The 15,270-nt window shown below is 37.2% G+C and overlaps 1 pseudogene; it reads right to left on the bottom strand.

Annotated features, from left to right (window-relative positions):
- Nucleotides 1–822: 822 nt before the first annotated feature.
- LOC122127820 lies at nt 823–919 on the bottom strand (annotated as a pseudogene).
- Nucleotides 920–15,270: the final 14,351 nt, after the last annotated feature.

The following is a 15,270-nucleotide window of genomic DNA, read 5'->3' as shown; positions in this document are numbered from 1 at the left end:
TTTATTTTGGTCTGTCATGGGGCTTGAACTCTGGGCCTGGGAGCTATTTCTGTGCTCTTCAGCTCAAGGTGAGCGCTCTACTACTTGAGTCTCAGCTCCACTTCCAGTTTTCTAGTGGTTTATTGGAGATAAGAGTACCACAGACTTTCCTTCCCAGGCTGCCTTGGAACCATGATCCTCAGATCTCAGCCTCTTGTGTAGCTAACATTATAGGCATAAGCCACATGTGCCCAGCAACACCAATATTTTACTGTAAAAATTCATGGATTCCGCAGAATTCTTCCAAGTGAATTGCCTGCATTGGATATCAAAATGTATTCAATAGTTTTTGTATACATGTATAATGATTTCTTCAGAGTTTGTGATTTTTTAATCAGAAACAATTTTAACTTACCTGTTGAAATGAGTAGTACAGAAACTAAAATATTTCTGGTGCTTGTCTGAAAAAGTATATTTTAAAATATTCTATATTCTATGTTTGCATAATGTTCATAATTTATTTTATTTTCTCCTAGATATACTTTGAATTCTACATTATTTTATAATATTGAGGTTCATTAATGTGTTCTTTCTGATTGTATTCCATATAGAAACAGTTTGATTCCTTTTTTTCTAGCTCTTAATATTATTTTTCTTTGGGATAAAATGACAATGTTGTCTAATTTGAAAAGTTTTGTAAAGTTTATGCTATGTAAACGCCTTTCTGAGGTGAATATTTAATACACTGATGTCAAACTGAATTTAATTATATGAATTACGTGTATTGTTACAGTTGTAATTTTGTTTTAATAACTGTTTTTCATTTCTTGCATCTGAAGAATGAAACATATGGAATACTTCTCAAATTTTCATGTTATCCTTGTGCAAGTGCCATGTTAATCTCTGCATTGTAATTTGAGTATTAGTGCTGCTGAAGCATGTAGTATCCTCTAAATTTAAGTAGTTAATGATGCAATCTTTATACAAGCCTATATCTATGGGTGCCTACTTGTAACAAGGAAACCGTATTGTTCCGAACAATGCTATCGATCTTATTTCCCTAAAATTCTGTGAATAGTAGAAAAAATTATACTGATCAATCAATTGCTCACATTTGCAAATTTTTTTGTCAATGACTATCTTAAGTCTTTTTATTTGGAATTTGATCATACTCTCAATTATTTATAGATAGGTCCAAAGGTGATGGCTTTTTCAAGTACTTATTTATCCAACTGTGTTAGCTATGTGGACCTAATGGATTCAAAGTAAGCATTGCTTAAGAGCTACTTCTAAACTTCTTCAGCTGATATTTTCCCAAATGAGGTGTTACTGGCACAAATGTCTACCTGAGCCTTTACCCTTCTTCCATGTGGGAACAGACCAACCAGAATATCTTACCCTGACAGCATAGATTGTCTTACTAGAACAAAACTAATCTTGGTTACAAGGGATCATAGAGAGATGAACAGTTCAAACAGAACTGTTCAGACTAGAAGGTATTTTATCAAAATATAATTGTTTATTATACCTTCCATTTCAAAAGTAGCTAAAGCCAAGAAGGTGAAAAAATTGTTCATATGCATGATTACTTAATATCCTGGCTTGTCTACCATCCAACCAGGCAGGAACTTACACTACTGCCTTTTTATCACCAAATATTTTCATAGTTGCGGGAGAAGTCCATATGTTTCTCCTAGTTATTAGGCATTAAATTGATACTGTTTTAATCACAGTGTTTCCTCTTGCCTCCATGCTGTAAATCTACAAATGGTAAATCTTTAGGTCTAACTCTATCAAACACTAAGGTAGAGATAATGGAATAATACTTTAAAACAGAGTTGCCTTTGATACAGTAACTACAACAGAACAATGCAAACCTGTGCCTTTTAATTATATTACATATAATTATATATTTTATATTTATATGTGCTGATTTTATATTTCACACAGTAAAACTTACTAGAATTAGTTGATAATTTGACAAATAAATTGATATTTATTTATTCCAATAAATAGAATTGGAATATAAATGATTAGGTTTAAAATATATATTAGATATAAAAAGTATCAATGCAATGTCTTTAGTATAAACTTGTGATACATTCTAACTGTTCTTGGTCTTCTGAATTCACATGGTAAAAAACAATGTTTTCCTCTAATCTATAATGCATTTTACTCTGCTGCTCTGTTTATTGTTTTAACTGTCTTGTCCCAAACTGTTTTTCTCCATATTTCGGAAGCATTCCTATTGATTATACCCAAATTTTGCTAAGATGTCTAAAAAAACATTATCCTTCTGCAGTCCCCATGGGTCCTAGGATCCCAGGTCCCAGTTACCTGCATCATCAGATAACAGGGGCAAGACTTCTCACCAAGGCCCATGCAACATGTCAGCACATAGTAATTGAAGACCAACCTCAATTTCTCATTTCCTATATTTCAGGGCCCCAATTCCTTGAGATGCAGGTATTAGCAGTAAGCAATTGTGGAATGCAAGGCAACTTAAAATGAAGAATGAAATAACAAAATTTGAGAGAAAGTACTGTAATTAAAACATTCAACTTATAGATGACCAGCCCATATGAGTGAACAAGTTCACAAAGTGTCATAAGATTATTTTTAATACCCCTCCCCTATGATTAATGAAAGATTTTATTCCAGCATAAGTGGGCCAAAAAATAGTTCCTTGAAGGATAGATCCATAATTGGTCTACCAAAGCCCGGAAAACTTGACTTAGAGGTCAAATGTAATTCAGAAAAATATTTGAAGCACTAAGGAGTGCTTCAAAACACTTGGACTTCAGTACAACATGGTTCTGTGGTATAAAAATGTCACTCTCAAACCAATGATAATCTACATTTAATCTTCTGAAAGTGTATTCCTTTTCAAATAAACTTTTTAAAATCACATTCGTCAAAATGACATTTTACAAGTTGATGATACTTAGTGACATTACAAGATTTTTAAGTGTAGGGAGCAAGTTACAATAGAGTTGAATTATTTACACAGCACTAATGCCAAACACGTTCAACCATTCATTAAAGTGTAGAAATAGTACAACCCACAATTTGTGTTTTTCAGTAAGGGCCTTCCAGAAATGTGTTAAATAGGTTAGCCTCCTAAATTCCAAACCCAAACGTGAGCTAATAAATTTCATCATTTAATAAGGTACACTTTAAAAAGTCACAAATAGTTGCCTTATCATATGTTATTTTATGTTTTCCCTCTATCTAACATAGTAAGAAATATGACTTTAAGTCTTGAATATGGGTATTCATCAGAGATATGACAAACATAATATCTGTCTTCTATTTTTATCATATTCCTCTTTTGGAATAAATAATAATTTTCTTCTTTTTCCAAAACTTATAGGCAGTAGAAAATATTATTCCATGTAAAATAAAAGAATCACACCATTGTACAAAGCCATTTATAAAAATTCGTAGTTAGGAATACATTCTAAGCCATTTTTTTAACTTTCTTTTTGACTAAAGATTAATCTTCCAAATGGATGAGAATAAAATCTTGTTTAGGTGATTCACCTCTCCAGTCTCCAGCAAATTGTTGCTGCAGATGAATCAATTATGGAAATATAAGCTGACATCAGTTCAAGAATATGCAGGATTGAAAGTCCATGGAATGCATATAAACCATTCAAAGTATTAATAGACAGTGCAACACAATGAATATCAGGAAGTTGAAACCAGAAAGGAATTATAGTAAAGACATAGAATGAATGAAAACTGAACAAGGGGCAAGTACAGCTAGAATATTCAATGTACACATATGATAAAGGAAGTGGTAAATTGGAAATAAATCTTGGAGAAAGGGTTGGTTGAGAATGATGGAAGGAGTGACTCCGATCTAGGAGCATTGGACAATTAGATGGATATATTTAATTGTAAAACAATTGCACAACCTTTTAAAATTCAGTTAAAAAACACAAGAAACAAAAAACAGAAAAATCACAACCAAACAGCAATCTCCAGAGGGTATTAATATGACCTCTCAAAATTTTAATCAATTAATGAAGGGCAGTCTTGGGAAAAGCAAACAAAACTGTTCAAAGAGAGAAGTTTGGGATAGGGGAGAATTTTGAACAGAATTAAATAGATTGTCTAAGGTTATAAATCACCTCCATCTGCTGCAAATAGTATCTTTCTTCTACGAGTTTTCTGTCTGAACTGGATAATCCAGTCCTGAGACACATTTGGTAGCTTGTGAGGTTAGAGTGGAAGAAACAAGATCATGAACCCATTACTCCACTGGAGAGAAAACAATACTCTATATTTTCTCTAATATCTCTTCACTACTCTTTCTTCATACTTTTAAGTCAATTGATTTTGAATTATATTTTTCCTTCTTTCTTCTGGCAAAGTAATTCATTAAATATTATTTGCCATTTTCTTCTTTCATGCTGTTTAATTGGCCATTGATATTTAATGAGTCCATTAAATATCCCTCTTGCATTTGGTTGCCATGAAACAACATTTATGTTAATGAGGAGAAATCTAATGTAAAACTTTGTCTCCAGAATACAGCCCTAGAAGCTGTGATCACAAATATTCGGCTATTTTTTTTTCTTTTACCTTAAAAGACTTCTTGTGTATAAAGTGACCACAAAAATAAGTACTCCATCACTTGTTGGTTCAATCAGAATTGTCTAAGCTCAAAAATATATTTTCCTAACAAGATGCTGATAGGAAACAAAAAATACTGCTCTTTTATCTTCTCTTTTAAGGTTCTCCTTAGATACTATATCAGGAACAGTGAAGTTATTCTAGGCAAAATTATTTCAATAGATTATTTTCTCTTGGTATTGCATTTGTTCACCAAGATGTATGGAGGAGAATAGAGTTAAATGACCCATACCTTGGAAGACAGTGTCTGTTACAAAAGGACAATGCTTCTATGTCCTACTTCTATGTCCTCCTCTTAGCTCTTGCCGGAGTTCCAATTAATCACAGCTTCTTGGCTTCATGTCTAGTGAAGCTGAAGGACTAGATGGGCTCCACCAGTTAAATCTTCATTATTTCTCTTTTAAAACTCTTTAAGTTGCCTCATTTGGACGTTGAATTCATTTTCATGTCTTCATTCAATCAGTTCTGCATTGTAGTGAGCCAAATAGGCTCTGTAAACTCACTTTAGGGAGTAAAAATACTAACACAATTTATATCAAAAAGTTTTGGCATTCCTTCACTGCTGAATACAATATGCTTAGCTAAGTCTTCTATGAAAACTTTTTTTTTATTAACTTTTCCATTTGCTCAATTCTCTTCTGAACTTTTTGGCATATGTAATAACAGAAGTCTTCACTATCTCATATTAATAAGGATATCACTTTTGTGAGCCACATAGAAATGTGAAATTATTGGTTTGAAGTATCCAATCGGATTTTTTTCTGTGTTTCACTGCTTCACATCCAAAGACATTGTGGAAAGTGTGACAAACAAAAATGTGTAATCCCAACACCTTCTTTCATTGTGAAGGGCACTTTTTCCCTAAATATTTTGACTCAAATTATTTTTTCAGAGAATTACTCTTTGGTAATTAAAGGTAAATTCACAAATTTTGATGCCTTATTTTTTTAAGTACGTTGAATTTAAATTCCAATACAACCTTGTTTCAAACAATGAAAATATATTTCCTGGGTAAGGAAAATTCCAAGGGACCCTACAGGATTTACAAGTTTGTTTGTTTAGTGTGAAAAAGAGACGTCTTCATCCACATTGCTCCCTCTCTACTAAGTCTCCTTGGATTTCTTTGCATGAAAACTATTCTTCCAGGCAATTTAAATTTTCGTAATAGGCTAAGTTGTTAAAATTTTGAACAATTAAAATTTACCTGTCATAACTTTAAAACTCTTGAAAATCCTTTATCAGAACCGCGAATTCACCAATCTTAATTCCACCATTACCATCAAAAAGTTAACATGCTATTTTCATGATATAGTATCCATGCAGCTATTATATTCCAGTGGCTTTGTTATGCATATATATAACCATATTAGCTGATGCTAAGCAAAATTAATACCAAGATATGTAACCAGATTTTTTTCATTTGTGGTTGTTGTTTTTGATGAACTATGTGATTTCTGTTTTCTTTGGGTTTTCCTCCTATGGTTTATCCTTCTGGTATATCATTTTGTATTGTATACACATTTACCTTAATTAGCGAAGGGAAGAGGAAAAGCATAATGGTGAGACAAAGGACAAAATGCAAACCAATGCAATAGCAATACTCACAAGACAATATATTGGAAATGTACATTACAACTTGTGAGGGAAGAAGGGGTGAAGGAAAACTGTGAGAAAATGAGAGAAGGTTAACAAATTTGAAAAGTTATGATTTAATACCTTACAATTACTGTAACCCCACTCTACATCACTTTGATAATAAAATTGAAAAATAAGCTGCGTAAAATATAATTTCACTGTATTGGCACAGGAAATAATATTCTTTATGTAATAATATTTTAAAAATCAGTACTATTTGGCATCTAATTTGAATTAATTACCCCTTATTTATCAGAGGGTCATCAACTTGAATGTTATCCAACTAGACAATATTTTCACAATATACTTGCCAAATTTTTCAAAAAAGAATAACTTTAGTATTTTCTCATTCTAAAACAGAAAACCGTTTAATGCTATGGAAACCCATAACTTTTAAAAGTAAGTAAGTTGTTAAGAGGACAGAATATATGTGTTCTTCAAAATTCCTATGACTAATAACTACTCATTTTTAAATTCTCAACATTTCTGGGAGATTCCAAACAGTACCTGTTTGCATGTTATATAATTTTGCAATAGATTTTGTTTCCAATGGGGTGTTACAGACTGAGAAGTCAACAGAAAAATAGCCACATTCTGGTAGAGGATAAAACTATGAAGCATGTGTAATAATTAATTCTTCAAGAGTAAGCTATTGTTTATCAGAGTAAGCTATTATTTCTATGACCATCAATCCCAAGATTTATGCCATAAAGTCATCCTAGCCCAACAGTTTCCAACTTTTAAGGGGCACCTTAAAATTCCTTAATTCACATCATGAATACCTTATCTCTATTTTGAAAAAATACTACACCTCTGCTAATGTGACACCCTCCTTGTTCTGAAAAAAACACCACAATACATTGAGCTGCATCATTTTTCCTCCACTAGTATTCTTGAGATCAGAACACTTGCAAATATTATTTATATTTATACTTTTTTAACTATCACAGATATTCAGGATGCTAAGATAAAAAAATTATGGTTCAAATCTCACCCAGGCAGGAAGGTTTCTTAGAATCTTATCTCCAAAAAAATTCTCCACAAAAGCAAGACTCAAGTGGCACTGAGGTTGAAGTGGTAGGGCATGAGACTTGAGCATCAACAGGCTCAGAGACACTGTCCAGGCCAAGAGTTCAAGCTCTAGGATGAACCAATAAAACAAAAACAAAATTGAAAACAAACCCCAAACCTAGCATTTTTCTCCATGTATACAGAGGCACGTAAATAAGGAAATGACTTCCTGTGTTACATATAGGTAGAAGAAAGAAGATGTCACACAATTACTCTCTTCATACCATATTAAACCAAACCCTTAAAAAATTGGTTTTTCTAAATGTATAAATTAATGTCATCCATTTTTTGGCAACTCTGTCTAGATTATTCACATTAACATAGTATACATGAACTGTGGGAAATATCTATTAACTATGTTCTAATTATAACTCTCTTGAAAGAATATCTAGACAAATAGAATGCCAGAATCATTTGTGAATTTTTCAATTAATCCCTCTACTTAAAAACAATTTTGTAGTATACTATAGAATATGAAATTACAAACAAAACCAAAAAATATATTTTAAATCTAAATTCTAATTTAACAAGGTCTACAAAGTCCTACATTAGACGAACTTTGCTATTTCTCCAGGTTTAAGCTTTTGTAATCCTTCAACATTAATTTGGAATCCAACAGAATGAGGCTTACTTACTTTTGCAAATTTTTGGATGGGAATCATGAGCTATTTTTCATCTAGGAATGTTCTGTAATGAAGAGAGCATTTAAAACACAAGTGAGGATATATATGAGTTGCATTCAATAGGAAACTTGACTTCTCAAAACATAATGACAAAATTAGCCCAAACTTCCAACTCTGTATTCCTTTTTTGTTGTTTGATTTGTTCTACTGAGACAAAATTATTCTACCTGGTCCAGTGAAGGTATCATTATGTAATTCCACTCTCTAATCTCCTGTTTGAGTGCTAGAATTCCAAGCTTGTAGCACTTTGCCCTGCCATAGTTTGTTTATTTAATCTAGAAACAGACTAGCAATTCTGAACTTCTCCTATGATCTTATCCACTAGACTGAATGCTCAGACTGTTTATGTACTATTTTCAAAGATGTTTTAACAATTGACACAGGATATGAACATTTTCAGATGCACCTGCCGGGTTCCCTGATTCATTCTACCATGGATCCTATAATAATAATGATTAATTGACTCTCTTACTATCTCTGGTCCCTACCTATGTAATATTCTCAACTTCTGGGGGAAAGTTCACTTGAAGGCTTTCTAATATTTAAAATTATCATTTGATTCTAATCTTACACAGGACTTATTTTCTATTGTTTTCTAACTTTTCTACATATTCTGAGAGTTGTTTCATTTGTGTCTTTTTGTGTGCACCTATAAGTGCCTCTGTGTTCATGTGTATGTTCGTATGTATGTATGCAAAAACCTAAAGCTGTTATTCAGCAATGTTGCTCGTGACTGGTATTCCAGCTTTTGGCTGATTAATTATAGGTAGTGTCTCAAAGCCTATACTGTCCAAGCTGGATGCAAATTGAACTTCCCAGACTCCTTTACATTTTTAGGTTTTATTTTTCCAGGATTATCAACTTTTAAACTTCAAACACTTTTGTGAGTGTAAAGTCTAACCTGTAGCCCAGATTTTTAACTCAAGAATTCATATAAAGATAGATGAACATATACATTACATATCCTGAGTGTACACTGTTAGAAATGTGATCATAAACCAAGTTGTTGTGAAATCTGAGGATTGGGGTTTAAAGCCAGCACAGGTAGGAACGTCCTGGAGACTCTTTTCTCCAATAATTACTAGGAAATTGGAAGTGGCACTGTGGCTCAAGTGGAAGAGCCCTAGCCTTGAGCTGTGTTTCAGAGAGACATCAACCTGTCCTATATTTCAAGTGCCACAAACAACAACAACAACAACAACAACAACAACAAAAAGAATATAAGAAAAGGAAAGAAAAAGAAATGTGATCTTAGCCACCAGGTTCATTGCTAGTATAATTCCTGTTCTCTCAAGATGGATTCTTTTTTTCCAGTTACGTCTACTCTCCTATATCTGACTTGCATTGGAAACAGAATCATTCTTCCATTCTCCTTTTTGCACATTTACTTGATTAGCAAGCATGATTTAGAAAGGCAGTGGCCTCATGCTTCATCTTCCACTTAGGAGTAATGTTTTCTCTATATCACTCCCATAAATCTACATATTGGATTTGGCTTTATTTTTTCAATGTTTTCTTATTTGTTGAGTCTTCTATATTTTATTGAACACTTATACATAAACACAGAACTTCTTTTTCTCCTATAATTGCTATTGTTTCTCTTACTCTTTAACTCATGTACACTTGGGAAATTAATGTACAGCACATAGACTCACAAAAATGATCTGAGAACCTTCTTCCCATTTAAAATTCACCTTAATTTACAGAGCACATAGGAAGTTTGAACAAAATGTTCTCATGGATAATGTATTTGTAAGCAATTTAAATTTCATTTCTCTTTACTAAGTTGTCTCTGAAACACGTGTTACCTCATGGCCAAAAGTATCCTTGTGCTATTTCAATGAAGCCAGAAAACATTCATTTTTTTCTGGAGCAGCACTATAGATTGTTACTGGAAGTAAGTGGAAGTAACTGTTACTGGATGTGGAAACTGATCCAAGGAGAGGAATTGAACATGGAAAAATGACAAAGTTCAAGTTAACTATTGCTTTCCTTTTTACTATATAAGAAAAGGATCCTAGACTGGAAGGAAACTCTGTCCCTGACTTTTGTGAGTGTGTCTTTTACTCATATAAAACTTGTCTGTGAACTTCTGGTTGAGAGTATTACAAAAGGAAACAATATGTCATTTGAAGGCCAGTATAGAACAAAAGGAAGTCACTTTATTTTAAAAATGTTCTACTGCAAAGAAGCAAAGATATGGAGGTTTTAAAGTGTCTTATGGATGGATGTTTCACTCCTGAGATGATTCTCTTGTTGCAGGAATCAGTTATCAATTCCTTTAGTCAAGTCCTGAGTTTTCCAAAGCAATAAGGATTCCAAAAAAGCAGGATCCAGTGAGTATGATCAGCAAAAGCAGCCTATTTTCGGACCACCACTATTTTAAGGAGAGTCCCAAAGAAATACCCAGGGTTCGTTTTGTTTCCTTGTTTATTTAGTTTGTGCTGGTTCTGGGGCTTGAACTTAGAGACTGGACCCTGTCCCTGAACAGTTGTCTTTCTTTCCCACCTGGCCCAAAGCTAGTACTCCGCTGCTTGAGCCAAACCTCCACTTCTGGCTTTTTTGGTGTTTAATTACAGATAAGGGTTGACAGACTCTCTTGCCTGGGTTGGCTTTGAACTAAGACAGTAAGAAAGCTAAGTGACATCAACTGTATGTACTTCTCTTTTGAACCAAGAAATATTAGATGAAGTTTATTATAAAGTTACTATTTGACAATTTTTAAAGAAGAAAATATGTTTAGCAAAGAAGCCATAACAAATAACTCAGCAAAAGTAGGTGCACTACTAAATCATTTGGGAAGATTACTATTGACTTCATCATTCCTTTGAGGGAAACTTAAAGCCATATTTGTAATTTTTTGTTGGTTGTGATTATTGAATATTGATCCTGGGCATTGTCTCTCAGCTCTTCAGCACAAATTGAGCACTCTACCACTTTAGCTACAGCACCACTTCCGAGTTTCTGGAGTTAATTGAAGGTAAGTGTTTCATGGACTTTCCTGACCAGGCTGGCTTTGAACCACAATCCTCTGGTCTCAACCTCCTGAATAGCTAGGATTACAGGCATGAGCCACCAACACCCGGCTCATATTTGCATTTTTGTGCACTTAATGTCACTATGTAGACAAAGAATGGAAATCTGAACCAAATGATGTGACATTGAAGCTTGTCAGAATGATTGAGTTAGCAATAAATATGTCCTCTTTTCCCATTTTGTTACATTAATGACCCATGAGCTATGGGACTCTTACAGTAGCATCCTCTTTCATCTTTGTAGGTGTATTTAGTATCAGAAAATGTTCACAGAGAAATATAGAAAGACAGATTTTTAGAAAGCAAAGGAGATCAGGTATGAAAGAACAGCATAGAAGGAGATACATTTATCACACAGAGATTAAGAACTAGCCTAGGAGATTTTGAATGCTAAAGGCAATGAGGAATAAGCCTAGTTGATAACTAGTTCTTCAATATCCAAAAATGGTTTCCTAGAACGGTTTCTGCTATACCTTAGTTACTATCATTTTTTCTTTCCATCTGGAGTTATTCCTTCTCTTCTGTCACAATTATTAATTAGCCTCTGCCCTTTTGGTGCGATGACTTGCCAAAAGAGTTTCCAAATCTCACTTAGACTGTTGTTGTTGATGCTGTTGTTGTTTTGGCAGTCCTGGAGCTAAAACTCAGCGCTTGGGAATTATTCCTGAGCTTTTTTTTTTTTCCCTCAAGGCTAACCATCCACCATTTGAGGCACAGGACCACTTCCAGTGTTTCCTTTTCAATTTATGTGGTACTGAGGAATTGAACCCAGGGTTTCATGCATGCTAGGCAATCACCATACCATGAAGCCACATTCCCAGAACCCTAAATGACTTTCTTAAGATGGCATTACATTTTCATTCTGTAACTATGTATCATAATTTTAACCAGAAATTTTTGCTAGAAAAGAGCATTGAACACAGTACTGAGTCCAGTAAGTCTAGTTGGACAATGGATTACTGTCACAGTGTAGCCAGGGCACAGAGGGAATTACCTCATGGAGCTGGTACAACAGAGTGAGCAAGACAGAGCCTGACCCACAGTCTACCTCCAGAATGAGAGGGCCACCTTGGTTCCAACCATATGGGGATGCTGGGCCACCTCCTCCAGCACCCATTGAATCAGTTCCTGAGAGAGAAAGAGAAAGAAAGAAGGTCAGAATTACACTTAAGCCAGGTGCCGGTGGCTCAGGCCTATAATCCTAAGTACAATGGAGGCTGAGATATGAAGATCGTGGTTTATAGCCAGCCCGGCAGGAACACCTGTGAAACTCTTATCTCCAAAAACCACCAGAAAACTGGAAGTGGTGCTGTGACGCAAGTGGTAGCGTGCTAGCTTTGAGCTGAGGAGCTCGGGGAGCTGCCCCAGGCCCAAAGTTCAAGCCCCATGATTGAAAAGAAGTGGACTTCCCACCACAAGAAGTGGACTGAATAGCACCCATTGTCCTAAGGAGCATGGCAGAGAAGTCAGGCCGAGCTTCCTGTCAGCTAGGAGTCATTAGTAGGTCACCTGGCTTCTCTGTGCCTCAGTTTCCCCAGCTTCAAAAGTGAACAAAATGAAGGATCCCGTTACTCATGGGGATAGGGTAATAAAGAAAGAGAGCCATGTTTTGTTTCATAATCCTATACCTGTTTCACCATTAATAACACACACCATCTGAGATCTTTCTGGGAATCTTCCTATCATATGGTCACAGAATTGCCAAGAACAGGATCAGATGTCCCCTCCCTCTGTGCCTGTCCCTGCTCCAGAGATCCCTCAGTATTAATCCCTTGTTTCCTCAACTGTACCATGAGGAGATTGAAGTCCAATGGTTGAGGCCCAACCCAGAGCTTCACCTCTGGTCAAGAATCGGCTGCCGTGGACTGAGTTTGGGACAATCCATCTAAACTAATGACTGGCGTGGTGCTACATGTCTACCATCCCAACTACAGAAGACCGGGCCTGGTGGCTCATGCCTGTCACAGATAGGAGGATCATGATCCAGCCCAGCCTGAACATATATTAATTCTCCATCTCAGAAATGCCCAAGACAGAAATGCTTGACTCGCATGGTAGAAGTCCTGACTGGCAAGCCTAAGGTCTTTAGGTCTAACCCTAATATACCAAAAAGAACCAGAGTCCCAGTGCCAGAGGCTCATGCCTATAATCCTAGCTACTCAGGAGGCTGAGATCTGAAGATCACAGCTCAAGATTTAAGATAGGGTTGGTCTCGCCCATCAGACGTCATGATGAGAAGACCCAGAGTCTGACCTATGCTGTTGCACTCCATACTAGCAGAACTCGTATCCTTACTAAGTGTTGGTCATGCTCTCTGTCACCCTGGGAAGCCATCCCCTGCAGGCCACACTCCCAGGTCCTCCAAATCTCCCACTGCCACCAATCAGGCTCAAGGGAGTACCCAGCTCCATTGCACACAGATCCCTTGTTCTTGTAATTTAACAGTGCTGTGTCCCCTTCAAGCCTCTCACCTTTCCAGGCCCCCAGACCTCAGCTGTGAAGCCCACACATGCCTCAAAGATAGCAGGTAGAAGTTACCAAAGCATTCTGCCTCCTTGTTACAACCCAATTCTACACACACACACAAACACACACACACACACACACACACACACACACATCCAGACCGGCGACAGAAGACTCATCCATGCAGCACCTGCAATTTGCCAACTGATCACTCACCTGAGCACAGTCAGGCTGTACAAGGAAAAAGATTATCTCTCTCTCTCTGTCTCTCTGTCTATGTCTCTCTCTATGTGTCTCTCTGTCTCTCTGTCTTCAGGTGAAAGGTTGACCGAACACAGAACACAAGGGCTCACACAGCAAGGGTGTCTATCTTCTGCATCCAACACCTCCCATCTCCAGAAAAAAAGAAAAAGACCCCAGAAGGCAGGTGTAGACATGCTCCTCCCCACCTCTGACTAAAGCCACCGGGTTTTCACCAGGGAGAGGAAGGGTGCAGATTTGCGGCACTGTGGCTCCCACTACTCCAGGCCAGGGGATCTGTGGCACCCACCCTCACCCAGCCATATATCTCCCCATTTCCTGGGACACTAGCCGCTAGAGATGGGGGTGAGATCCTCAGGTGAACACCCACCCCCACCCCTGGGGCACATTTGTGGCAGGGCGTGGGCCAGACTGTGGGGCACAGGGGAGGCGCGGGTCTGGGTTAGAGAGGAGGGGATATGTGGTGCAGGGTGCAGGGATTTGTGGCAGCCACTCACATTTGTTGCTGGCAGAAGCTGTTGGCAGCTGCTACAGGTGGGGCAAGCAGCAATGGCAGAGGCATGACAAACACTCAGGCCCTGAGCAGAGGACAGGGGAGCCAGGACCAGGTCAGGGCATGGGTCTAAGCCCACAGTACCAGGTTAGAAATGCTGCTCAGGCAGGCACATGATGGGCTTGAGGAAGGCCTTTCCTCCTAGGCCTCGAGTATCTTGCTCACCATTCAGCCACCTCTACCTTCCTCAACTGCTGGTAGTGGTGTCAACAAACAGAGGGAATCATGGTGCTACTGGTCGGCATGGGATGTGGGCGTGGCCACCATTCTTGTATCCTATTGGTCAGAAAGAACCATGAAACAATGGGGGTGTGGCTGGAATCGTGTGATGCAGGCAGAATGGGCGGAGTCAAAATGACGCAGCCCATTTCCCAGGTAACTCTGTCCATGCCAGCTGGGGACAAGAGGGTGACCTGCTTTAGCCGGATGGCTGCACAGATTATTGTCTATGTCTGTTTGTTCCCAGACCTTGAACTCAGGATCTGGGCACAATCTGTGAGTTGCTTTTGATCAAAGTTAGCTCTCTACCACTGGAGCCACATGGCTTTACTTCTGGCTTTGTTGGCACTAGTTCGACAGGAGTCTCAAGGGCTTTCCTGTCTAGGGTGACTTTGACCATGATCCTCCTTTCACAACCTTGTAAGTTTTAAGGAGGACTGCTGAGAGCCACTGATGCCTGGCTAATCATTGGTTTTGCTGATGTTCTTGGACAGACCTGTGAGTTCCCTATCCTCAGGTTGAAGTGGTAGGAGCTGGAGCCCACAGTTTGAATCCTGGTCCAACCACCAACAAATGGCAGGAGATCCTATGAAACTCATTCCTATTCATATGACTACCAAAGGAATGTGATGTATATCATGATTAAATGGGCAGTACTTGAATGATTTGAGGATAAAACTATACACAATTACATTATAGGACTCTGGTCGATATTAATTAATACTTT

This window comes from Dipodomys spectabilis, unplaced genomic scaffold (assembly GCF_019054845.1).
Source record: "Dipodomys spectabilis isolate Male_0828 unplaced genomic scaffold, ASM1905484v1 ptg000312l, whole genome shotgun sequence".
NCBI classification, from domain to species: Eukaryota; Metazoa; Chordata; class Mammalia; order Rodentia; family Heteromyidae; genus Dipodomys; species Dipodomys spectabilis.
The sequence above is the reverse complement of the archived record's forward strand: the minus strand, read 5'-3'. Positions and strand labels throughout refer to the sequence as shown.